The 25,594-nt window shown below is 45.2% G+C and overlaps 1 protein-coding gene across 2 annotated transcripts in view; it reads right to left on the reverse strand.

Annotated features, from left to right (window-relative positions):
- Window positions 1-14,552, reverse strand: part of LOC144498787 (EF-hand calcium-binding domain-containing protein 4B-like) — a 157,325-nt gene extending 142,773 nt beyond the window's left edge. Inside the window, exon 1 of one of the 2 annotated variants that reach the window (XM_078220458.1) lies at window positions 14,103-14,552. The gene's annotated coding sequence lies outside the window, so the exon portion shown is untranslated. Of the gene's footprint in view, window positions 1-1,873; window positions 1,915-14,102 lie in introns of those variants that run through there. The other variant, XM_078220459.1, reaches the window with a different exon arrangement.
- Between the last annotated feature and the right edge of the window lie 11,042 nt (window positions 14,553-25,594).

Raw genomic sequence — 25,594 nt, forward strand, 5'->3', positions numbered from 1 at the left:
TGCAAGACGTGCCGGATCATCGACACAGATGCCATCATCTCACGTGAGAACACCATCCACCAGGTACACGGTACATACTCTTGCAACTCGGCCAACGTTGTCTACCTGATACGCTGCAAGAAAGGATGTCCCGAGGCATGGTACATTGGGGAAACTATGCAGACGCTGCGACAACGGATGAATGAACACCGCTCGACAATCACCAGGCAAGACTGTTCTCTTCCTGTTGGGGAGCACTTCAGCGGTCACGGGCATTCGGCCTCTGATATTCGGGTAAGCGTTCTCCAAGGCGGCCTTCGCGACACACGACAGCGCAGAGTCGCTGAGCAGAAACTGATAGCCAAGTTCCGCACACACAAGGACGGCCTCAACTGGGATATTGGGTTTATGTCACACTATTTGTAACTCCCACAGTTGCGTGGACCTGCAGAGTTTCACTGGCTGTCTTGTCTGGAGACAATACACATCTTTTTAGCCTGTCTTGATGCTCTCTCCACTCCCATTGTTTTGTTTCTTAAAGACTGGATTAGTTGTAAGTATTCGCATTCCAACCATTATTCATGTAAATTGAGTCTGTGTCTTTATAAGTTCTGTTTGTGAACAGAATTCCCACTCACCTGAAGAAGGGGCTTAGAGCCTCGAAAGCTTGTGTGGCTTTTGCTACCAAATAAACCTGTTGGACTTTAACCTGGTGTTGTTAAACTTCTTACTGTGGAAATCTTTTTCCAGTGGTGTTCCACAGAGCTCAGTGCTGGGGCCCTTGTTATTTGTGGTATATAGTAATAATTTGGACTTAATGTATGGGGTATGATCACGAGATTCATGGATGACACAAAAATTGGTAGGGTGATAAATAGTAAGGAGGATAGCCATAGACTGCTGGAGGATATCAATGGACTGGTTAGGTGGGCAGAGCAGTGGCAAGTAGAACTCAATCTGGAAAATTGTGAGGTAATGCACTTGGGGAAGGCTAACACCGCAAAAGATTACATGATGAATGGTCAGACACTGAAAGTACTGGAGATCAGAGGAAATGCATAACTATAGGTCCCTGAAGGTGGCAGGACAGGTAGATAAGGTGGTTAAAGATGGCACATGGGTTACTTGCCTTTATTAGCCGAGGCATAGAGTAAGATCAGGGAGGTCATACTAGAACTGTATAAAATGCTGGTTAGTCCAGAGCTGGGGTACTGCGTCCAGTTCTGGTCACCACAAAACAGGAAGGATGTGACTGCACTGGAGAGGATATAGAGGAGGTTTACCTGATTCGGCCTGGCTGGAAGATCTGAACCATGAGAAAAGATTGGATAGGCTGGGGCTGTTTGCCTTAGAGCAGCGAAGGTTGAGGCGCGACCAGATAGCTGTGTATAAGATTGAAGGGCATAGATGGCGTGGATAGGAAGGCACTTTTTTTCATTGGTAAAGGAATCAATAACCAGGGGTCATAGATTTAAGGTAAGAAGTAACCGGCTAAGAGAGTGAGTGAGGGGAATTTTTTTCACCCAGAGAATGATCAGAGCTTGGAACTCACTGCCTAAAGGGGAGGCTGAAGCATCTCATAACATTTAAGAAGTTTTTAGATATTCACTTGCACTTCCATAACTTAGAAACCTAGAAAATAGAAGAGTAGGCCATTCGGCACCTTCAGGGCTATGGGCCAAGCACTGCAAAATGGGATTATTGTCATCAGATCTTTGTTGACTGGTGTGGACACGATGGGCCGGATGGCCTCCTTCTGTGTTGTAAATGTCTGTGAATCAAAGAATGCATTTCAATAACCTCTTAAACAGCGCCTTTATAAAATCCATTGTTCCGCATGCACTTTCTTACAGCACAAAGAGAGACATAAGATGGAATTTGTTTCCCACCATACCTAACATTTGCTCGTGATTCTAATCCACTCCAATCCATCTTCACTACCTAGCAACAAGACAATCAGTCTCCTCGTGATCCTTCACCAGCTTAAGCCCAGTGAAAAGCTGGTTGCTTTGACAGCTGGTTGCAGTTACAAGCCAAGGAGGAAATGTCAGCTGCAACTTTTAATAACAAATACGTGTAATGATCAGGTGACTACATTCCTCTGCTGCACCTGTTATGCGTAAATGCCAACACCTATTTACTTTACAATGAAATCACTCTAGCCGGCTCTACAGAAGAACCAAATAGTTTTATTAAAAGCTGATGGTTACAGTGAAAATCAATCCTCAACAGGTTAGCAAGGTCTTTATAAAATACAGTGCCAGCAGTCAGCTGTGGCTGAAGTTAGCCAAGGATATTATGATACAGGACTCACGGCATCACTCCACAGGAGGATGTTACAGGATTTGTGAGGAAGGGATATCCTTCAAACAGGCTGGCTGCAAGTGCATAACTTACTTCCCATTGTTCTGCAGCGACTCATCCCAGTTCATTGCCCGTAGTTTTATATTCTATTGAAAGTTTCTGTGGAAGTCATATCATAGAAGTCATATCATAGAAACCCTACAGTGCAGAAGGAGGCCATTCGGCCCATCGAGTCTGCACCGACCACAATCCCACCCCACATATTTACCCGCTAATCCCTCTAACCTACGCATCCCAGGACTCTAAGGGGCAATTTTGACCTGGCCAATCAACCTAACCTGCACATCTTTGGACTGTGGGAGGAAACCGGAGCACCTGGAGGAAACCCACGCAGACACGAGGAGAATGTGCAAACTCCACACAGACAGTGACCCGAGCCGGGAATCAAACCCGGGACCCTGGAGCTGTGAAGCAGCAGTGCTAACCACTGTGCTACCGTGGAGATGGAGTCTCCGTGGTTGGAGGAAGCCAGGGGGCACTTTCATAAAAACAAAATGCTAGAAATACTCAGCAGGTCAGGCAGTATCTGTGGAAAGAGTTCACCTTGCAGGTAGATGACCAAGTCAACACAAGTTCTGAAGAAACATTAATTCCGTTTCTCTCTCCACATGCTGCCGGCTGGCTGAGTATTTCTGACATTTTGTGTTTTTATTTCAAATTTCCACCATTCATAGTATTTTGATTTTCTAGTAAGGTGCTTTCATTGACTTTTTCCCTCCAGCTTGATAAAAAGTCAGATATCGAGTGTACTCCTGTTAAAGTTAGATGTCCGGTTAGATATCCAGTATACTCACTATTGTTAAGAGTTACAGAGATCCAGTGTACTTTAAAGTTTATTTATTAGTGTCACAAGTAGGCTTACATTAACACTGCAATGAAGTTACTGTGAAAATCCCCTAGTCGCCACACTCCGGCGCCTTTGCGGGTACACTGAGGGAGAATTTAGCATGGCCAATGCACCTAACCAGCACGTCTTTCGGACTGTGGGAGCACCCGGAGGAAACCATTCAGACACAGGGAGAATGTGCAGATTCCACACAGACAATGACCCAAGCCGGGAATCCAACCTAGGTCCCTGGCGCTGTGAAGCAGCAGCGCTAACCACTGTGTCACCGTGCTGCCTACTAGAGTAGGAAGGAGAAATATGCATCCAGTTCATGTATCCAGATGCTCAGCAGTCATAGCAGGGGAACAGAGGACTCGTCATTTCATCTCCCCTGATCCATGAATCTAATACGGTAAGAAGTCTCACAACACCAGGTTAAAGTCCAACAGGTTTATTTGGTAGCAAATACCATAAGCTTTCGGAGCACTGCTCCTTCGTCAGATGGAGTGGAATCGACACACCATGAATCTAATTCCAGGAACATGTGAATGCAGCAGGGAAGGGTATTTCCAGAGAACATTAATTGTACATTGGGTGCTACCCCTATTCAAAAAAGGAGGAAGAGAGAAAACAGGGAACCATAGACCAGTGAGCCTAATGTCGGTACTGGGGAAGTTGCTAGAGTGCATTATCAAGGATTTCATAACTTGGCATTTGGAAAGTAGTGAAATAATCAGGCAAAGTCAGCATGGGTTTATGAAAGAGAAATCATGTTTAGCGAATCTTTTGGAATTCTTTGAGGATGCAACTAGTAGAGTTGACCAAAGAGAACCAGTGGATGTGGTATATTTAGATTTTCAGAACGCTTCAACAAGCAGACTATTATGTAAAGTTAAAGCACATGGGATTGCAGGTAGTGTCTTGAGATGGATAGAAAGTTGGTTAGCAGATAGGAAGCAAAGAGTTGGCAGGCAGTGACCAGTGGGGTACTTCAGGGATCTGTGCTAGGACCCCAACTATTCACTATATATATCAATGATTTGGAAGAGGGAACTAAATGTATTATCTCCAAATTTGCAGATGTTACAAAGATGGGTGGGAGGGTGAGCTGTGAGGAGGATGCAGAGATGACTCAGTGCGATTTGAACAGGCTGAGTGAGTGGGTATATGCACAGCAGATGCAGTTTCATGTGGATAAATGTGATGTTATCTACTTCGGTAGCAAGAATAGAAAGGCAGATTATTATTTGAATTGGTGTAAATTGAGAAAGGTGGATACTCAGTGAGACTTTGGTGTCCTCGTGCATCAGTCACTAAAAGTTCACAGATACAGCAAGCAGTAAAGAAGGCAAATAGTATATTGGCCTTAATAGCGAGAGGATGAGGATAGGAGTAGGGATGTTTTACTGCAATTGTATAGGGTGTTGGTGAAGCCACACCTGGAGTATTGTATGCAATTTTGGTGCCCTTATTTGAGGAAGGACATTCTTGCTACAGAGGGCATGCAGCAAAGATTTACCAGGCTGATTCCTGGGATGGCAGGTCTGTCATATGAGGAGAAGCAAAGTCAGTTAGGATTATATTCTTTGGAGTTTAGACGAGTGAGAGGGGATCTCATAAAATTCTAACAGGATTAGACAGGGTAGATTCAGAAAGAATGTTCCTGATGGTGGGGGAGTCTAGAACTAGGAGTTATAGTTTAAGGACATGGGGTAAACCTTTTAGGACTGAGGTGAGGAGAAATTTCTTCACCCAGGGAATGGTGAATGTGTAGAATTCACTACCACAGGAAGTAATTGAGGCCAAAACGTTGTGTGATTTCAAGAAGAATTAGATATAGCTCTTGGGGCTAAAGATATCATGGGATATGGGGGGGGAAGGCGGGATCAGGATATTGACTATGATCAGCCATGATCATAATGAATGTCGGAACAGGCTCAAAGGGCCTTCTAGTTTTCATGTTCCTTTATCATAGCCCGATCTTCAACCAACCCTCCCTTCCAGCAAAGCTTTCTTGTTGGGAATGCAGATTATACAATTGGCTATCAATTTTCCAGCACTGGAACAGGTGGAAATTCTGCCTGTTCTAAAATCAATTTTTCTTTGTAGTATAAGGGTCTGGCATAGAAAGGGTTAACATGAGACTCCGCATTACTGCCATACAGTGATATAAGAGAACACATGACACACCTAGGGGTCAGTCTAGTGTTGGACAAGGACTGTGTACTAGCAATCATTGAGGCAGCTCTTCGCTTTAACCCTGTACTGTATATATGTACATTGTATTTACCTAGTTAACAAATTATGAAGACTTTATTAAGACTGACCAAATGGTATCCAACAACATACAACTCATGGAAAACCCAGGACCTCAGCTAGAGCAGAAATTCAAAAGCTAGAAAATTAAAGGAGCAGCATTCTGACCCAACTGAAAATACCTTAAAGAAAGACTCAGAGGGAGATGGCCTGAGAGAAGCTCCATATCAGGATTGGAAGCAGAAGCAAAAAATCCACTGTGCAGCAGACCCCCACAAGGTCATGCAGGCATTCAGTTTGAATACCCACAGATTACAGGGTCAAAGGACTTAGCAGGGGTGAGCTAAAGCTTTTAAATTTCAGGATGAAGCAAGTCCTGAGAAACCTTTCAATAGTGATGATCAGAGATTGCCATTTAAAATCTCTGTCAGTAAAAACAAATTCCTGAGATAGCACCTGAACACATGGCCTCCGAGCACCTCAAAGTCAAAATAAATATGGGAAGTTAATCAACAATTCTGGACATTACTTGCAGATCACACAACATCACAAGTCAAGACTTCATGTTGAGCTCTTGGGGGAGTCCATTGGACAGCGGTTCAACATGAGTTACCAATACAATAGCTTTAGATTTGGATCAGCTAAAACTCGTATCACATCACCATCACCCCTCCCCCATTCCTAAAGCTTAGGAATAGGAATTTTAACTGCTTCTTGATAAATTCTGTTTCAAGTTATTAAACACCGCAGCTATGGAATTCTGGGATGCATTCCTTTTTTTTTTTAAATGGACTGGAAAAGTGACACCAGTTATCACAGAAATTCCCAAACTTATTTCAATCACCTTATTCACATTCTTTAAAAAGTGATTCAGACTCAAACACCGACACTTCAGACCCTGAACAATAAACAGCAGCTCCATTACCAAGGGTGAAATCCAGGTGAACGACTGTTGCCCCGACTTGAATAACTGAAAAATCGCTACAAGGTTCTCAACTTAAAATTAACCATTTCAGAAGGGAGAAGTGGATTGGTAACAATTTTGGAAGGACTGATACAAATACAAAGCGAAAATGCTGGATAAACTCAGCTGAAAAGTTCTGTAGAAGAGTTATATTAGACTCGACACGTTCCCCTTTCCACAAATGCTGCCAGACCTGCTGGGTCTATCCAGCCTTTTCTATTTTTATTTCAGATTTCCAGCATCCATTGTATTTTGCTTTAATTATACACATCCGAAATAGACAGGCAGAAGTATCACAACCCCCATGAGAGAAAGTAGATCGAGTCATAGAGCAATACGGCACGGAAACAGACAGCTCTAATTCTCAGACAACTCCATGCAGTGAAAGATGATGTATCTTTTTGTCTGTTGTTCCAGTAAATACAAAGAAGTATTCATGGAAGCGATGGCCCATATTATCTTGGCAGCAGATTTTACTTGGTGTCTCAAGGGACAAAATGACCTACTCCTGCTCCTGTTTCTTATATTATAGAGTCTGGCTTTGGCCCTAATTGCACGAAACTTATAAAACTTTTTAACTCCGTGTAAAAATATCTTTGGCAAGTCCGACAGTCTAGTGTGAGCCATGGCCTCCAAGTCCGAAGATTGTGAGCTCAAGAACGATGGAGATCAGATGGAACCGGCTGGTTTCAAAAGATGAGTTTCATTTCCAGCCAAGTTAAAAGTTTATAAAACATTTTTTTTCATGGACGTACTGCCCCAGTGAAAGGAGATCCCGTTCCCCATTTTGGTCTCAGCTATACAGAAGGAGTACAAGGAAGATTGGAAGAGCAATAGTGATCGGTGGCGATTCGATAGTTGGGGAATAGACAGGTGTTTTTGCAGCTGCAGACATGAATCCAGGATGTTGTGTTGCCTCCTTGGTGCCAGGATCAAGGATGTCACTGTACAGCTGAATTACCCCAAGATGAGAGGTGAACATTGGCACGAATGTGGTCCTGCATTCAGAATTTAGGGAGCCAGGTAAGAAATTAGGAAGCAGGACCTCTGGATTACTCCCAGTGTCACGGGCAAGAGAGTATAGAAATAGGAGGATACAGCAGATGAATGTGCGGCTGGAGAGATGATGCAGGGCTGAGGGCTTTAGATTCTTGGGATATTGGGACCAGCTCTGGACTTGTACAGGATGAACAGTTTGCTCCTAAATAAAGCTGGGACTGGGTTCATTGCAGGGTGAGAGGCTTTAATTACCTGAATGTAGATGGGATAGTAGTAGCACAAAGAGCCCATAGGGGCAAGAGTTTGCAGCATTATGCTTCCAGTCCAACAAGAAAAGAAACACAGGGAATGAGGTGGGCCAAGTGGATCAAGTGTCAGCTGGGGAACACCTGAGGGACAGTGATCAGTGTATCTTAAGGTTTAGGTTGGAAAGGGATAAGGAACAATCCAAAGTAAGAATAATTAACTGGGATGTGATATCTCGAAGGATTGACAACCACCAAGTTTAGTAACTAAACAAACTATTTATTGTACAAATAAACTATATACAGGGTGCAAGAAGTGTGCTTCCAACTCCAGTGTCAGACTGACTGGGAAAGCCCACAGGTTTCAGCCCGATTGGCCAATCAGGTCACATGACGCCAGAAAAGCCGACATCAATGGGGCAGGGAAGGACCTGGGCCAAATAAATTGGAATACAAGGTTGGCAGGAAAAACAATAGCTGAACAATGAGCTACAAGCAGAGTCAAGGAATATTCCCTTGGAAGGGGCAGGTTAGGACAAACAAATCCAGAGCTCCCTGGATGACAAAGAGATGGAAATTAAGATAAAGAAGCAAAAGTGTGCTTATACAACTGTCAGCTAGAACTTACAAATGAGATTCAAGTTGAATGTAAAAGGTTCAGAGGAGATGCAAAGAAGAGAAGGAAAAAGGAAGTACAAAAAGAGACAGGCAGCTAAGGTAAAAAGAAATCCCAAAGTCCAAGGACAGAATGGGGACATCAAATGAGAGGTGAGAGGTTGGGGTGGCATCCAAGGACAGGATGCGGGGGAGGGGGGCTTCCAAGCACAGGACAGGGATGTGACATCCAAGGACAGGGCAGGATGGGGGAGGGGGGGGGAGGGGTTGGTAGGGGAGCACCTTAATGTGGGGGTAGGGGAATGTTCACAGGGAGGGATTTATGTTGTCAATGCGGAAAATATGGGGGGGGCAAACTATAGACATTGGTGGTGGGAAGGCATGGTGATGGGAAGAGGGAGGTAATGGGATGTGGCAAGATGACGGAACGTCTGTGGCATGTGTAGGTCTCACCTGGATCAGAGGGGATACGAGGTTTAACATGGATCTTGGGAGTGGGCAAGATCAGGATGAACATGGGGATTGTGACAGGTCGGGGGGTCATCAGAGAGAGAAGGCATTTGAAGGGTGATAGGGAAGGGCTCCAGGGTGATAGGGCAAGGCTCAATGGGAGGGTGAAGGTTGAAGGGGCTGAGTTACAGGAGGAGGATAGGTGGTGTTGGGAGACAGTTCGGAATGTGACACACACTATCTCCATGTGAAGGCACACCCATGTCCACAGCCTCAATGTCCCACTGAAAAAATGCTCAGTAGGAGGAGGGTCATCAGGTGGGCAGAGCTGAAGGTCAGCTCACTGAACAACTGAAGGAAAAACTTTATAATCGATCTGGACAAGGCAAAGATCTCTATATACATTCCATATGGCAGTGGAGAGAAGGGGCACAGTGGGACCTGAAGGCTTCTAACACATTGCTCACAAGAGTCTTGGCAAAGAGCAATGCCTCCATGCGGAGGCATGATTCAGGGAGACATAGATACCTAGAAGTGGGGGTGGGTTGGTGGGGGGAGTGTGCACATAGGCAATGACATCAGCAGCAGCAATAAACATCCAGGAGACCTCCATGAAATGCAATGATCAATGCATTTACAAAGAAGCAAATCACAGCTCTAGGGACCTGGGTTCGATTCCCGGCTTGGGTCACTGTCTGTGTGGCATTTGCACGTTCTTCCCGTGTCTGCATGGGTTTCCTCCAGATGCTCCGGTTTCCTCCAACAGTCCAAAGGTGTGCGGGTTAGGTGGATTGGCCATGCTAAATTGATTCTTAGTGTCAGGGGAACTAGCTAGGGTAAATGTAAGAGGTTATGGGGATAGGGTCTGGGTTGTATTGTGTTCAGTGCAGACTCAATGGGCCGAATGGCCTCCATCTGCACTATAGGATTCTATCAATGAATGATTGTACATCCATGCCCCCAGTGTGAAATTTTCTTACCCTGTACTATATCTGGGTGCGTCCCAGCACATGCTGCACATGTGGAGACAGCCTGCTGACTACTATACCCCTTTATCTCTGATGCCTTTGGTGGTTGTCCTCTGGAGAGCCGGGGCCTGGAGGTCCCAGCTTTCCTTGGTCTCCCTCTCTGGGACAGGTGCGCCCTTGGCAGTATTAGAGGCTGGAGCTGATGGAGTCACAGGCAGAGGGGACTTGGAACCTATGAATACCCTTGGAGAGTCCTGTGTGGAAGCCCAAGGAGTGACTGCCGAATGCTCCTCCTCCCTTTGGGTGCCTGAGCTACCCTCCCCAACTCCTTGAGGAGAAGGGACACCTGGAGGGGGGTTAAGATGCATTACAGTGAAGAGTGCAGGTCTGAGCACATCTCCAGCAGAAACTGGGCGTTCTGCTGGACATGGTTCTTCAGAGAAACTTCAATGCATGCACATTTCAGTGCCCCAGCATCAGAGACCACACAGACACATTTCCCCCACCTTGTGTGCCACTCTTAAAGTCTGCCCTGAAATTCCCCTGCACATCGATGATACTCCAGCATTTTCTTCACGACGCTCCCAAAGGCAGACTCAAACTTAGCAGAGGCCGATTCTCCTGCAGTCCTCCAAGTCAAAGAGACCTTGGCTGACACCACCTTCCTCCTGCTGAGGACACGTCTGAAGTGACAACCAGAATGTAAGCCCGATCTAAACTAAATCTATGAGCCACTAAGGAGAGTGCCTCTGGACTATTAGAGGGTGCACTGTGGAGAGTGTGACAAGGCCATCCTCTTCTGAGGTCTCCTGGGGCTTGGGGCTGATTTCAGGGGCATCTGCAAGGCACGAGTGAGGATTTTTGAGGGAATATTTGTCCATTTGTCTTGTTAAGTGTAGTTTTAACAGAACACAGGGAGCGGGACACCATCCAGGCTTGGCTGACACGGAATCCAGCACCCTCAACACTCAGTCACTCCACCACCATGGGAGCTCCATGTGCTATATGAACATTGTACTGCAACTTGTCCCAAAGGTTATGTTAGCAACCACTTCCAAACCTGCAAGCTCGAGTAGCTAGAAGGACAAGGGCAGCAGAGACATGGAATCAGCAGCATCTGCCATGTTGCCCACTACTCAGACCATTCCCTCCCATAATGTCCATGTGGCTGAGGCAGAACCTGCAGTTACCTCACTATCAGCAGACCACATGGATTTAAGTCGGGCAACAAGGCGACACCCCAGCACTTTCTGAAGGGATGGGCAGCCCAGATACGGGTCTTGCCACCAATGCCCACATCCCATGACAAGTTCAGAGAAATGTTGAGGCGAGTGTATAGTGGGTTCGCTCACTCTACCAGCAAGGATTAAGTCATTCATGCATTTACTGTACCACTGTTCCCCTGTGGCACTGACCACCCTGGCAACCTCCTCCCAGGCCTCTGTGGTTAGTTAGGTCGGCTTCTTACTCCCATCGCTGGGAAAGAGGATGTCCCTCCTGTCCTCCATGGCCTGGAGCTGAGTCTGGAGGAATCACTGAACCTTGGGGCTGGCGCGTGCTGTTTTCAGAAAGCTATCTTGGTGTCCTGGTCTCATGGCTGGATGAATTATTTGCTGTCCGGATGCTTTTTAAACACGGTACCTGGACATGAGGGCAGGGTATGTGACTTCCTGTCTGTCATGCAATGCAATCCTCCTGCGTAATCAGGTGTGCAACGCACAATTCGACATGCTCACCCACCCCACTCTACAAACGGAGTACCTCCGACTTCCTGCTCCTGTCACTGGGCTCAGGCTGGGAATGGAAAATCCCGGCCTGGATACTTTTCAGGCTGGAGGAAGGTTTGTAATGGAGTTCCCCAAGGGTCAGTTCATAGAATCCATAGAATCATAGAATCCCTACAGTGCAGAAGGAGGCCATTCAGCCCATTGAGTCTGCACCGACCACAATCCCACCCAGGCCCTATTCCCATAACCCTACATATCTACCCTTCTAATCCCCTGATTCTAGGGTCAATTTAGAATGGTCAATCATCCTAACCTGCACATCTTTGGACTGTGGGAGGAAACCCACGCAGACACGGGGAGAACGTGCAAACTCCAAACAGACAGTGACCCAAGCTGCAAAATCTAACCTGGGTCCCTGGCGCTGTGAGGCAGCAGTGCTAGCCACTGTGCCACCGTGCCACCCCTTGTGTTGGGACCCTTGCTTTAATGACCTAAACCCTGGTGTACAGGGCACAATTTCAAAATTTGCAGTTGATACAAAACTTGGAAGCATTATGAATAACGAGGACACAGACAGTTTGGCGGATTGAGCAGACAGGTGGCAGATTAAATTCAATGCAGAAAAATGTGACGTGATTCATTTTGATAGCAAGAGCAGAGAGAGAGAATATATAGAAAAGAATTCTGAAAGGACAGAGAAATCTGGATGTGCATAAGCTACTGAAGGTGGCATGGTAGCGCAGTGGTTAGCACTGCTGCTTCACAGCTCCAGGGTCCCGGGTTCGATTCCCGGCTTGGGTCACTGTCTGTGTGGAGTTTGCACATTCTCCTCATGTCTGCATGGGTTTCCTCCGGGTGCTCTGGTTTCCTCCCACAGTCCAAAGATGTGCGGGTTAGGTTGATTGGCTCGGTTAAAAATTGCCCCTTAGAGTCCGGAGATGCGTAAGTTAGAGGGATTAGTGGGTAAAATGTGTGGGGGTAGGGCTTGGGTGGGATTGTGGTCGGTGCAGACTCGATGGGCCGAATGGCCTCCTTCTGCACTGTAGGGATTCTATGATTCTATGACAAGTTGACAGAATGGTTAATAATGCATATAGTATCATAGGCTTTATTAATAGGGGCATAGGGTACAGGAGCAAAGGAGTTATAGTAAACTTGTATAAGACATTAGTTCAGCCTCAGCTGGAGTATGACATCAGTTTTGGGGGCTGCAAAGGCTTTGGAGAGAGTGCAGTAAACATTCACAAGAATGTTTCCAGGGATGAGGAACTTCATTCATGTAGATTTGGCAAGTTCAGGCTGTTTTCTTTGGAGCAAAGAAGGCTGAGAGGAGATTAGATAGAGGTATTCAAAATCAAGAGGATGTCTGGACAAAGTAGATAGGGAGAAACTAAAAGGATCAAAACGAGAGAGCACAGATTTAAAATAATTGGCAAACAAAGCAAAAAGTGACATGAGGGGAAAAGGTTTTCACATAGTGTGCGGGTTCACTTCTAGCCGTGGGGGTGACTGTCTGTGTGGAGTTTGCACATTTCCCCAGCGTGGGTTTCCTCCAGGTGCTCCGGTTTCCTCCCACACTCCAGAGATGTGCAGGTAAGGTTGATTGGCCATGCTAAATTGCCCCTTAGTGTCCTGAGATGCGTAGGTTAGAGGGATTAGCAGGGTAAATACGAGGGGTTATGGGGATAGGGCCTGGGGGGGATTGTTGTCGGTGCAGGCTCGATGGGACGAATGGCCTCCTTCTGCATTGTTAGGAGTTCTATGAATCTATGATTTCCTTCCCTAAAGGACATCAGTGAACCAGATGGGTTTTAAAAACAATCAACAATGGTTTCATGGTCACGATTCAACTTTTAATTCCAGATGAATTCAAATTTCACCATTTGCTATGTTGGGACTTGAACCTTGGTCCCCCAGACTTGCCCCGGGTTTCTGAATTACTAGTCCCATGAAAATGCCACTATGCCACAGCCTCCCCTCTACAGGGTTATGGGGAGAAGGCAGGATAATGGCACTAGGTGAATTGCACACTTGGAGAGTCGATGCAGGCACAACGGGTCTCCTGTGTGGTAACAATTCTGTGATTCTGTCACTGACGAGTGAGTTTTACCCCCCCTCCCCCCTTATTACGACCCAACTGAAGAAAAAGTGGGCAGTTGTCAATAAACCTCAGATTGTGTCCGAAAGCATACCCCAAGCACATTTTAGGAGCTGCTTCTGTCATTCCTACAGCACGTCTGACCCTCCTCACTCCATTCCCAAAGCCACAGGGGGGGAACCAAAAACAGCAAAGAAAAGGTAAAGTACAAAATTTCACAAAGTTAGAACCATTTCGACCCGTACTTTTGCAGACTGTCATTTTACTACGTTGTAGAGTTTTCAAACAAAAAGGAAGGTTAATATTTCGATTTTAACTGAACTTCAAACCAGGAGATCTCTGCAACTTGTGACTTTGTAACGTTAGCGGCAGATAGCTGACAATCAGGTGGCACTCGCTGAAATGACCACCAGAAGGGGTCGAGGCATTTTGACACAAACCGGAGCTTGCACAGCCCCAACTAAAAAAGCAGCTGGGAACAGACTGAAGGGAGATCACACAGACACAGGATCAAAGCAGCACGCTGCAGTTTTAAACCAGTGGCTGCCAGCGGTGTTAGCAGCAGCGCGGCTAAGTGTGAAAGAAATGAGTGGTTTTATCTGGAGCCTTACCTGGCTGAGCACTCGTAGTGCAGCTGTTCTTGGTTACAGAGTGGGGGAGTTAGTGCAGACTCCTGTCTGCTGACTACACCGAATCCACCTCTCCCAGAAGGGAAACTCAAGCCTCTCAATTTGCAAAGCAGATTATTGCTGCCAATTTCCGGAAATGGGCCGTACAAACCTGGCAGCTAAAGACAAATATTCCCCCACCGAGCAGAAACATTTTTTTTAACCTCTCAAGGTCCACACAACTCGGTCCCTCAAAGACATACACCTCGTAACTGTGCTACTTCCCCTGGTGTCCTTTAACAGCAGTCTGGGAATTTGCATTGGGTTAATATTCAAATTGCTTCACTAATTTGGGGATATTTATTTCTTGGGCACGATTCCTTTCACCCTCCAACAGTCACTGGAGCACTTGTTTAAATCCCAGGGGACCATGAAGGTCACAGAGGGGAGGAAGATGAGGACAAAGGTTTGACCCTTTGAATTTCTTTGACCTGCCTGTCTGGCCCCTTCACCGTCAGGTCAGATTACCTCAAGGTGCTGGGGATGTGTTTCGGAGTGGCTGAGGCGTGCGTCAAACACTGGGAGGAGCGCACAGCCAAGGTAAAGCAGAAACTGGGCATGTGGAAGCAACACTCCCTCTCTATCCCCAGCAAAAACCTGGTCATCCAGTGTGAGGTACTCTCTGTTTTAGTGTAGGTAGCGCACGTCTGGTCCATTCCCCGGCCCTGCCCAGCAGCAATCACCCGAGCTATCTTCAAATTCATCTGGAGATCCAACATGGATCGTGTCCAGAGGGACACCATGCATAAATCTGGAGAAGGGAGGGAAAAATGTTCCCAAAGCCGTCCTCATCCTGATGACCCCTTTGTGTGTGGCTGCATCAAGCTGTGTGTAGGTCCCCGGTACGCAAACACCAAGTGCCACTAATTTTTGAGGTTCTACCTGTTCACAGTGTTGCGGAGGATGGGTCTAGCCACACTGCCACGGAACGCTCCAAGTAGTTGGACTGTACTGCATCACCTGTCCCTTGTGGAGAAACTTATTCAGAAACACAAGGCGATCGAGCAGTGGTCAACGCGTAATGTCCTCGAGGCCCTGAAGGGAAAGGAGTTGGTGAATTCTGTCAGATGGTTCCCTGGGCAGACTGTCACTATCATCTAGCAGAACGCCTCATCATCAGAACTTTCAAACAAGCACAAGACCTAGATTGGCTGGCAATGAGAAAGGCACTCCCCATCAGGCCCTTTATGCATATCAGAAGTCTCAGCGCCACCGCACGCTGCCCTCGAAGCAGCTGCGGGAGGGTAGAGACGGTCGCATACCTTCTTGTAGAATGTACCTTTGCAAATAAGGTCTGGAGTGAGATGCAGTGGTATTTGTCGAGGTTCATCCTGAGCAGCTCTGTGAAGCAGGACTCTGTGCTCTACGGGCTGTTTCCAGGGATGCACACTGAGAGAAGTATCAACTGCTGCTGGAGGGTCATCAACTCTGTCAAAGACGCTCTTTGGTCTGCCCAAAACCTGCTGATCTTCCAGTGCAAAGAATTGTCCTCCACCGAGTATTGCAGACTGGCACATTCCAAGGACTACATGCTGAGGGATGTTCTCAAGCTTGGGGCAGCCAAGAGGCAGAATGGGGAAAGACCACCATGTAAGGCCTTTCAGCCAATGTAGACCGAGGGGCTACTAACTGTAAAAAAAAAACCTTGGTCTGCATATCTGTGTGTAACTCTGTAACAGCACTACAAAGTGCAATGTGACGAATGTATATAGTTTGACAAAGAACTTTGGATTATACTGTAATATAGGAAACATTTTTGAACTGAACAGTGTAAATTTCATTGTTAGGGAAAATATAAAAATGACCGTTTTTCACTGTTTGCAATGATTGAAAATGTTTTCTGTATTTTTTTTCAGATTATATATGAATTAAGTATATACTTGAAACAAAAAAATTAACTTAACCAGCTCTTTAAGAGCCAGTAGACATAATGGGTTGAATAGTCTCCTTCTGTTATGTGGCCTCTAACAGTAGATACAAACACTGAGTGTAGGCCGCGGAGTGCAGCGTTGGCCTGAATTTGGACAATTATGAGTTGAAATGAACAATGCAGCCTTTAGTTTGGAAAGAAAAACAGAAAATGCTGGAAAATCTCAGCAGGTTTGACAGCATCTGTGGAGAGACAATAGAGCCAACATTTCGAGTCTGGATGACCCTTCATCAGAACTAATTTAGAAAGGTTGTCCATGACTCTATCTCTGTTTTTAGGTGAATTTTGAGGTCGAAATACAGACTTCACTTCCCTTGCTTTACGTGCACATCTCTTCACTCATACCAGTAGGAAAACAGTAAGAAGTCTCACAGCACCAGGTTAAAGTCCAACAGGTTTATTTGATAGCACGAGCTTTCAGAGCGTTGCCCCTTCACCAGGTGAGTGAAGTAGGAAAACAAACTATGCAGACAGAAATCAGTAGAATGTGGCAACATTGCACGTGGACAATGGTCAACAAAATGTTTCATGGGCTACATTCAGAATCTGGATGGGCCGTATGTGGCCCTGGGTCACAAACTGCCCACCGCTGATTTAGTCCAATTCCCTTTGCTTCTACTCTGGCATGTTGCAGCTTGCTACTCCCATTCATAGAGTCATAGAATCATACAGTGCAGAAGGAGGACATTTGGCCCATTGACCCTGCATCAACCACAATCTCACCCAGGCCCTATCCCCATAACCCATACATTTACCCTAGCTAGTCCCCCCCACACCAAGGGGCAATTTAGCATGGCCAATCCACCTAACCCGCACATCTTTGGACTGTGGGAGAAAACCTGAGCACCCAGAGAAAACCCACACAGATACGGGGAGAACGTGCAAACTCCACACAGACAGTGACCAAAGCCGGGAATTGAACACGGGTCCTTGGCGTTATGAGGCAGCAGTGCTCGCCACTGTGCCACCATGCCGCCCCATTGATTCGATTTATTATTGTCACATGTATTGGGATGCAGTGAAAAGTTTTGTTTCTTGCGTGCTATACCGACAAAGCATAATGTTCATTGAGTACATAGGGGAGAAGGAAAGGAGAGGGTGCAGAATATAGTGTTACAGTTACAGATAGGGGTGAAGAGAAAGGTCAGCTTAATATATGTAAGGACCATTCAAAAGTCTGATGGCAGCAGAGAAAAAGCTGTTCTTGAGTCGGTTGGTACGTGATTTCAGACTTCTGTCTCCTTTTCCTGATGGAAGAAGGTGGAAGAGAGTATGTCCGGGGTGCGTGGGGCCCTTGATTATGATGGCTGCTTTTCCAAGGGAAGTGTAGACGGAGTCAGTGGATGGGAGGCTGGTTTGCGTGATGGACTAGGCTTCGTTCACGACCCTTTGTAGTTTCTTGCCATCTTGGTCAGAGCAGGAGACATACCAAGCTGTGATACAACCAGAAAGGATGCTTTATGTAGTGCATCTGTAAAAATTGGTGAGAATTGTCTTGGACATGCCGACAAATATTGTCTTCAGTCTCTCGGTTTAAAAATCTTTTCATCATCTTTCTACTCAGACAGCAACCCTTGTCTCATCCATTCCAGCTGAATCTCATTGTTAACCTCTTTTTTTTCCTGACTACAGTCTCTACATCTTCAGTTCCCAGTTTCAGACCCAATTCTCCCACAATTACCTTATTTCAGTCCATATTCCACCGTGCTCAAGGTACCAACACAACCATCAGTGGTGATACATATGGTGTCACCAATAGCAAGAGTTGGTGCTGCACACACATTTTCACAGACATGGTGCCCACATTTGCAAGTGTTACATATTGCCCATTTCAAGATGGTCGCGCCAAACACCAATATACTATCTTTACCTTCATATATCCTTCAGCATTTACAAGGTGTAACAGATGAAGTTTTGTTTTCATATAACATTTATTTTACAGAATATAGTCAAAGATGCTATCAAAGGAGCTATATATAAACATTTGTAACACAGTTTGGTTATAAAATGCTCAGACCCTGCCTGACATTAAAAAAAGACAGTAATTTTATTAACTGATTTCTAATGATTGATTTTAAGAAATGTTATGAATCAGGCAATTTTCCAACACTCATTGATCAAGCATGCCGCAAAACATAATTTTTACAAGCAGTCCTGTACCTCCTATGATCTGAGACTTGACCTTACATGTGTAATAAATGGATGAATAGCGTCTCAGGCGTAACAACCTACATGTTTACTGCTTGTAAATTGAACAGACTACCCATTGTAAACTCATTACATAGAAAAATGCCATGTTGGCAGGTCATATTGCAGGTTAATAATAGATATAAGAAACAGAACTTTTTTTGCGTGTAAGCAATGCTTGCATTTACAGAGTTGTCTCTCACTGCAATCACCCAGATATATGATGAAACAATGGAGGGAGGGGGGGAGGGGTGGGGTGGTGTTGCATGGTGGCACAGTGTTTAGCACTGCTGCATCACAGCGCCAGGGACCCAGGTTCGATACTCAGCTTGGGTCACTGTCTGCGTGGAGCCTGCACGTTCTCTCTGCGTCTGTGTGCTCTGGTTTCCTTCCACAGTCTGTGGAAGACACGTTGGTTAGGTGCATTGGCTATGCTAAATTCTTCTTCAGTGTACCCAAACAGGCGCCGGAGTGCGGTGACTCGGGGATTTTCACAATGACTTCATTGCAGTGTTAATGTAAGCCTACTTGTGACACTAATAAATAAACTTAAAATTTTAAAGTAACTAAGATGAGCTTCATCTCAAGGCTTATGCACTGAAAGAAACTTGTCCTATTTGTATCAGCTTTGGGTTGTCTTTCCCTGCAGGGATTTCTGCTTCCACAATCAATGCAGACTATGGTTCTGGCACTTACCTCCTCTCAACTTACTTCAGGCCTCATAGAATCAAGAAATGGGAGAAGGGGCTACCTATAAAGGATGGGCAAACAGTAGAGGTGAATTCGACATTAGATAGTTTGATATGAGATCAAAGAATCGGGGGATTATTTGGTTAAACGTTTTAACCCAAAAGGAATGAAGTCACAGCCTCAGGCCAAATCAGGTTGGTATGGTTACATCAATTATGCACATCGATTCTTTAAAAAAAAAATCATTTTTAGTTGAGATGGCTAGAGGTGCGAATTAAAAAAACATCCAGCAATGTGGATTTGGTGACATCTGCAGGGGTGAATGGCAAATGCATTATGTGGAGATGTGCCTAGGGAAGGGCTAAAAGGAAAATCAGACAGTGTGGTGTCGCTTCATCTCTTGTTTGCCTCCTTGTGGCTGAGTCAGAGCTAGAGCTAGAGGTGGTCACTCAGCAACTTTCACTGCTATAGTCTGTGCATAACCTGAGCAGATCAAGGCGTGAGAACTATGAGGAAAAGTTAGTGAAAAATGGTCCTTGAAAGAAAGTTCATATTGAAGCTACTGTGCTTTAAAGTTCTCCGTGAGACCTTTCCCTTTTGAACTTGTTACTGTAAATCATTAATGAGTATAGTGTCTATAAAATACACTCATGTTAAAAGATTTATAGCCTGTGATTATAAAGCAGTTTGTTTTTGAATGTACTGTGCAGGACCTTCACATTTCACTCGGGACACAAAGATCTATTCCTGACAGACGACATTTCCGTTTCGTGTGTTTTTTCTGACCAATTTTAAATTGTGAAACTTGGAGGTTTTGTGAACTGCGAGAAGGATAGTGCAGAACTTCAAAAGAACATAGAAAAAGTTGGTGGAATGGACAGACCAGAGGCAGATAAAATTTGATGCAGAGAAGTGTGAAGCAATTCATTTTGGGAGGAAGAACATGGAGAATATAGAATAAAGGGCTCAATTTTGAAGGGATGTGCAGGAGCACGAGTATATGAAATAAAATTGGGAAGTGCTCAAAAAAAATCACAGACCTGGCAACATCTGTTGAGAGAGGAAAACCAAATTAACATTTTGTATCCAGTCTGACTCTTCCCACAGGTTGAAGAATCGAGAACGAGAGGATATAAGACAATTGGCAAAAAAGCAATGGAGGCATGAGGAGAACCCTTTCACACAGTGGCTAGGATCCGAAATGCGTTGCCTGAAAGGGTGGTGGAGGCAGATTCAATAAAGGCATTCAAGGAGGAATTGGATTATTATCGAAAGAGGAAGAATGTATAGGATTACAAGGAGAATTATTAGGTGCATTGCTCACTTAGACAGGTGGCACAGACATGGTGGCCGAATGGACTCCCTCTATGCTATAACAATTCTGCGCTTTCTCAAACAGGAACCATCTCAATCAAAGTCAACCATATCACCTTCCTCTAACAGATCTCCTCCATTGTTCAGCTCACTTTTATTTTGTTCCACATTACCAATCTCCAACAATGGCTTCTCTTCCTGCTACATTACCTTAGAATAGAGTCATAGAATCCCTACAGTGCAGAAGGAGGCCATTCCACCCATTAAGCCAGTGCTGACAATAATCCCACCCAGGCCTATCCCCTTAACCCCACGCATTTACTCTGCTAATCCCCTCACACTAAGGGGCAATTTCGCGTGGCCAATCAACCTAACCTACACACCTTTGTACTGTAGGAGGAAACTGGAGCATCCAGAAGAACCCACACAGACACAGGGAGAACGTGCAAACTCCACACAGTCATCAGAGACCAGAATTGAGCCCGAGTCCCTGGCGCTGAGAGGCAGCAGTGCTAAGCACTGTGCCACCCCTTGTTGGACATTCCTCCACCTCATCTACTTTCTACCTCTTGACTATGTCATCAGAAGATATGGGGTGGGATTTTCTGACCATGCTCGTGATAAAACCGGGAAGTCCTGCCCGAGGTCAACGGACCTTTCCATGGTCCACCCCTCGCCCGCTATGATTCCTATGGCAGGCGGAACGGGAAAATTCGCTCCCTGGGGTCAGTATTGACATACTGATTCTCCATGTTTAGTTCAACCTCTGCTTTTACACTGCTTGTCCAGACAACCATCATCCCAGTACCTAACAAAAACCAAGCAGCGTGCCAAAATGACTATCGGCTGGTGGCTCTGACATCTGTCATCATGAAGTACTTCGAAAGGTTAGTCATGGCACAAATCATTTCCAGCCTCCCGGACTACCTGGATCCACTACAGTTTGCCTACTGCCACAACAGGTCCACAGCAGATGCCATTTCCCTGGCCCTGCATTCAACCCTGGAAAACCTATATAACAAGGACACCTTTGTCAGACTCCTATCTATTAACTACAGCTCAGCCTTCACTATTATTCCCACGAAACCCATCTCCAACGTCTGTGGCCTGGGCCTCGGCACCTCCCTCTGCAACTGGATCCTGAACTTCCTAACTCACAGACCACAATCAGTAAGGATAGGCAACAACACCTCCTCCACAATCATCCTCAACACTGGTGCCCCACAAGGCTGTGTTCTCCTATTATACTCCTTATACACCTATGACTGTGTGGCCAAATTCCCCTCCAATTCGATTTTCAAGTTTACTGACGACATTGCTGTAGTGGGTCGGATCTCAAACAATGACGAGAAGAGTACAGGAATGAGATAGAGAATCTGGTAAACTGGTGCGGCAACACTAATCTCTCCCTCAATGTCAACAAAACGAAGGAGATTGTCATCAACTTCAGGAAGCGTAAAGGAGAATATTCCCCTGTCTCCATCAACGGGAAGTAGTAGAAAGAGTCGAGAGCTTCAAGTTTTTAGGTGTCCAGATCACCAACAACCTGTCCTGGTCCCCCCCCCCCCATGCCAACACTATAGTTAAGAAAGCCCACCAACGCCTCTACTTTCTCAGAAAACTAAGGAAATTTGGCATGTCAGCTCACACTCTCACCAACTTTTACAAATGCACCATAGAAAGCATTCTTTCTGGCTGTATCACAGCTTGGTATGACTCCTGCTCTGCCCAAGACCACAAGAAACTACAAAGGTTGTGAATGTAGCCCAATCCATCACGCAAACCAGCCTCCCATCCATTGACTCTGTCTACACTTCCCGCTGCTTTGGCAAAGCAGCCAGCATAATTAAGGACCCCACGCACCCCGGACATTCTCCCTTCCACTTTCTTCCTTCGGGAAAAAGATACAAAAGTCTGAGGTCACGAACCAACCGACTCAAGAACAGCTTCTTCCCTGCTGCTGTCAGACTTTTGAATGGACCTACTTCACATGAAGTTGATCTTTCTCTACACTCTAGCTATGACTGTAACACTACATTCTGCACTCTCTCATTTCCTTCTCTATGAATGGTATGTTTTGTCTGTGTAGCGCACAAGAAACAATACTTTTCACTGTATGTTAATACATAGTAACAATAATAAATCAAATCAAATCAAATCATTCTCCAAACTGAAGAGCCACAATTTTATTTAGTTAAGCATTAGGAAGACCGAAGCCCTCGATCGGAATTTTCCGCTCCCACCAGTGGATGGAATCAGGAAATTTGGAGAACAGCCTCTTGACTTTAGCAGAAATTTCCAGTGCCACCACTGGCAGGACTGTAAAATCGCAGCACATCCTGGCCACCTGCCACAAGCCCACCGTTGCCAACAATTCCCTCCACCTCATTGACCATTCTTTAAGACTGAATCAGATTATTATAAATCTCACTATCCAATGCGATCCCAAGCAGGAACTGATCACATACCATCTCTGTCACTAGGTCTACCTACTTTTACTTTCATATCACGCATATCCACCCCAGGCCGGCCCATCTGTAATATCCCCATTTGTCACATCTGGGCTAGATTACATATGAACAAGGAGCAGGAGTAGGCCATTCAGCCCCTTGAGCCTGCTCTATCATTCCATAAGACTGTGGCTGATCTGATAGTAACCTCAAATCTGCATCACACCGAACCCAAATAACCTTTCACCCCTTTGTTTACCAAGAATCTATCGACCGCTGCTGGCCCAGGTGGCACAGAGGTTAGCACTGCTGCCTCATAGCGCCAGGGACTTGGGCTCAATTCCTGGCTTGGGTCACTCTCCATGCGGATTCTGCACGTTCTCTCCGTGTCTGTGAGGGTTTCCTCCCACAGTCTGAAAGACGTGCTGGTTAGGTGTATTGGTGATGCTAAATTTTCCCTCAGTGTACCCGAACAGGCGCCAGAGTGTGGTGACGAGGGGATTTTCACAGTAACTTCATTGCAATGTTAATGTAAGCCTACTTGTGACTAATAAATAAATAAACTTTTATAAATAAAAACTTAAAAATATTCAAAGACTCTGCTTCCACTACCTTTTCAGGAAGAGTTCCAAAAATTCATGATCCTTTCAGAGAATTTTTTTTGTCTCTTCTCTGTTTTAAATGGGCAACCCCTTACTCTTAAACAGTGATCCACTGGTTCCAGATTCTCCCATAAGAGGAAACATTGTCTCCACATCCAGCCTGACCCGAACATTCAAGATCTTATATCTTCCAATCAAGTCATCTTTTTCTCTTTTAAACTCCAGTGAAAACGAGTCTAGCCTGTTTAACCTTTCCTCATAAGACAACCTGCCCATTCCAGGTATTAGTCTGGTAAATCTTCTCTGAACAGCTTCCAACACACTTACATCCTTCCTTGAATAAAGTGAATAATCCTGAACACAGTACTTCAGATGTGGTCTCACCGGTGCTTTGTACAACTGAAACATAACATCCCTACTTTGTATTCAATTCCTCTTGCCATAAATTCCTAATTATTTGCTGGAACTGGATACTATCCTTTTGCGATTCATGCATTAAAGTAACCAGATCCCTCTGGATCTCAGAGCTCTGCAAATCTTACCATTTAGATAATACTTCTCTTTATTCTTCCTCCCAAAATTGTCAATTTTCACATTTTCCTCGCATTATATTCCACTTACCAGATCTTTGCCCACTCACTTAACCTACCGATATCTTTGTGTAGCTCCCTTATGTCCTTTTCACACTTTGATCCAAGTCATTTGTATCAATTGTAAACAGTCAGGTCCCCCAACGCTGATCCCTGTGGCATACCGCTCATAACATCTTGCCACCCTGAAAAAAATCCACCTATGCCTACTTTCTGCCAGCGAGTCTTCTGTCCATATTACTAGGCAAGAAGGCAAATGGAATGCTATCCTTTATTATGAGAGGAATTGAACATAAAAATAAGGAGGTTACGCTTCAGATGTGAGACCACATCTGGAACAATGCATACCGTATTTTCTTATTTAAGGAAGGATGTAAATGCGCTGGAGGCAGTTCAGAGGAGGTTTACTAGATTGATACCTGAAATGAACAGGTTGCCTAATGAGGATAGATAGGAAAGACTGGGCTTGTTTCCACAAGAGTTTTGAAGAATGAGAGGTAACTTGATTGAAGCATGTAAGATCCTGAATGGTATTGACAATGTGGATGTTTTCTCTAGTGGGGGAACTGTTTTAAAATCAAGTGTCGCCCTTAAAGGATAGATCGGCCATAATTTTATTGAATGGCAGGGCAGGCTCAAGAGGTCAAATGGCTTACTTCTGCTCCTATTTTGTATGTTCATCTGGTCAAATGCCTCCTTGATGTCAAGGCCAGTCACTCTCGCCTCTGGAGTTTAACTCTTTTGTCCATATTTGAATCAAGGCTGCAATGAGGTCAGGAGCTGAGTGGCCCTGGCAGAACCACAATGAGCACCAGTGAGCAAGTTATTGAGAAGCAAGTGCCTCAAACTCACAATCACTACTATCTATAAAGACAAGGCAGCAAACACATGGGAACTCACCATCTTGAATTTCCCCTCCAAACCACTCATCATCCTGACTTAGAACTATATTGCTGTTCTTTCACTGTCTTGGAGTCAAAATCCTGGAACGCCTTCCATAACGGCACTGTGGCTGTACCTACACCATACAGACTGCAGCGGTTCAAGGTGGCAGCTCACCACCATCTTCTCAAGGGCAATTAGGGATGGACAACAAATGCTGGCATAGACAGCGACACCCACATCCCGTGGACGAATAAAAACTCACCTGAACTCTATTCCACTGACTCCAATTATATGTACATCTCTTCACCACACCGATGGTACCTGTGCCATCAACTATCTATGTTCCTCTGCATGGGACTCCCTTCCCGTGCTGTTGCCTGTCCACCTCCCCCTTCTCAAGATATTTGTCATACTGGCAATATGTTTTGGATTTTCCTTCTCATCCACCCTTGTGCTTTGGAATAGAATGGCTGCATTTCATTATCTTGAAGGAAGTAAATTCAAATGACTAAACAATCTGATTTGCAGGTCACCTGATCTTAAAAAAACAACATGCAAAACCAGATATTGTTCATGATAATGTTCTGCTGAATCCATAAAGGTTTCCATCTAAATATGTTGAAAGAGACTCGTATCCCCTATTGTGCAACCTCAGAATGTACCAAACCACTTTACAACAAAATAAATATTTTTTGAAATGTGGTCACTGTTGTAGGAAATGCAAAGTTAATTTGTTCATAGCAGGCTCCCACAAAAGAGAATGAGTGATAATGACCAGGGAATCTGT

This window comes from Mustelus asterias, chromosome 9 (genome assembly GCF_964213995.1).
Source record: "Mustelus asterias chromosome 9, sMusAst1.hap1.1, whole genome shotgun sequence".
NCBI classification, from domain to species: Eukaryota; Metazoa; Chordata; class Chondrichthyes; order Carcharhiniformes; family Triakidae; genus Mustelus; species Mustelus asterias.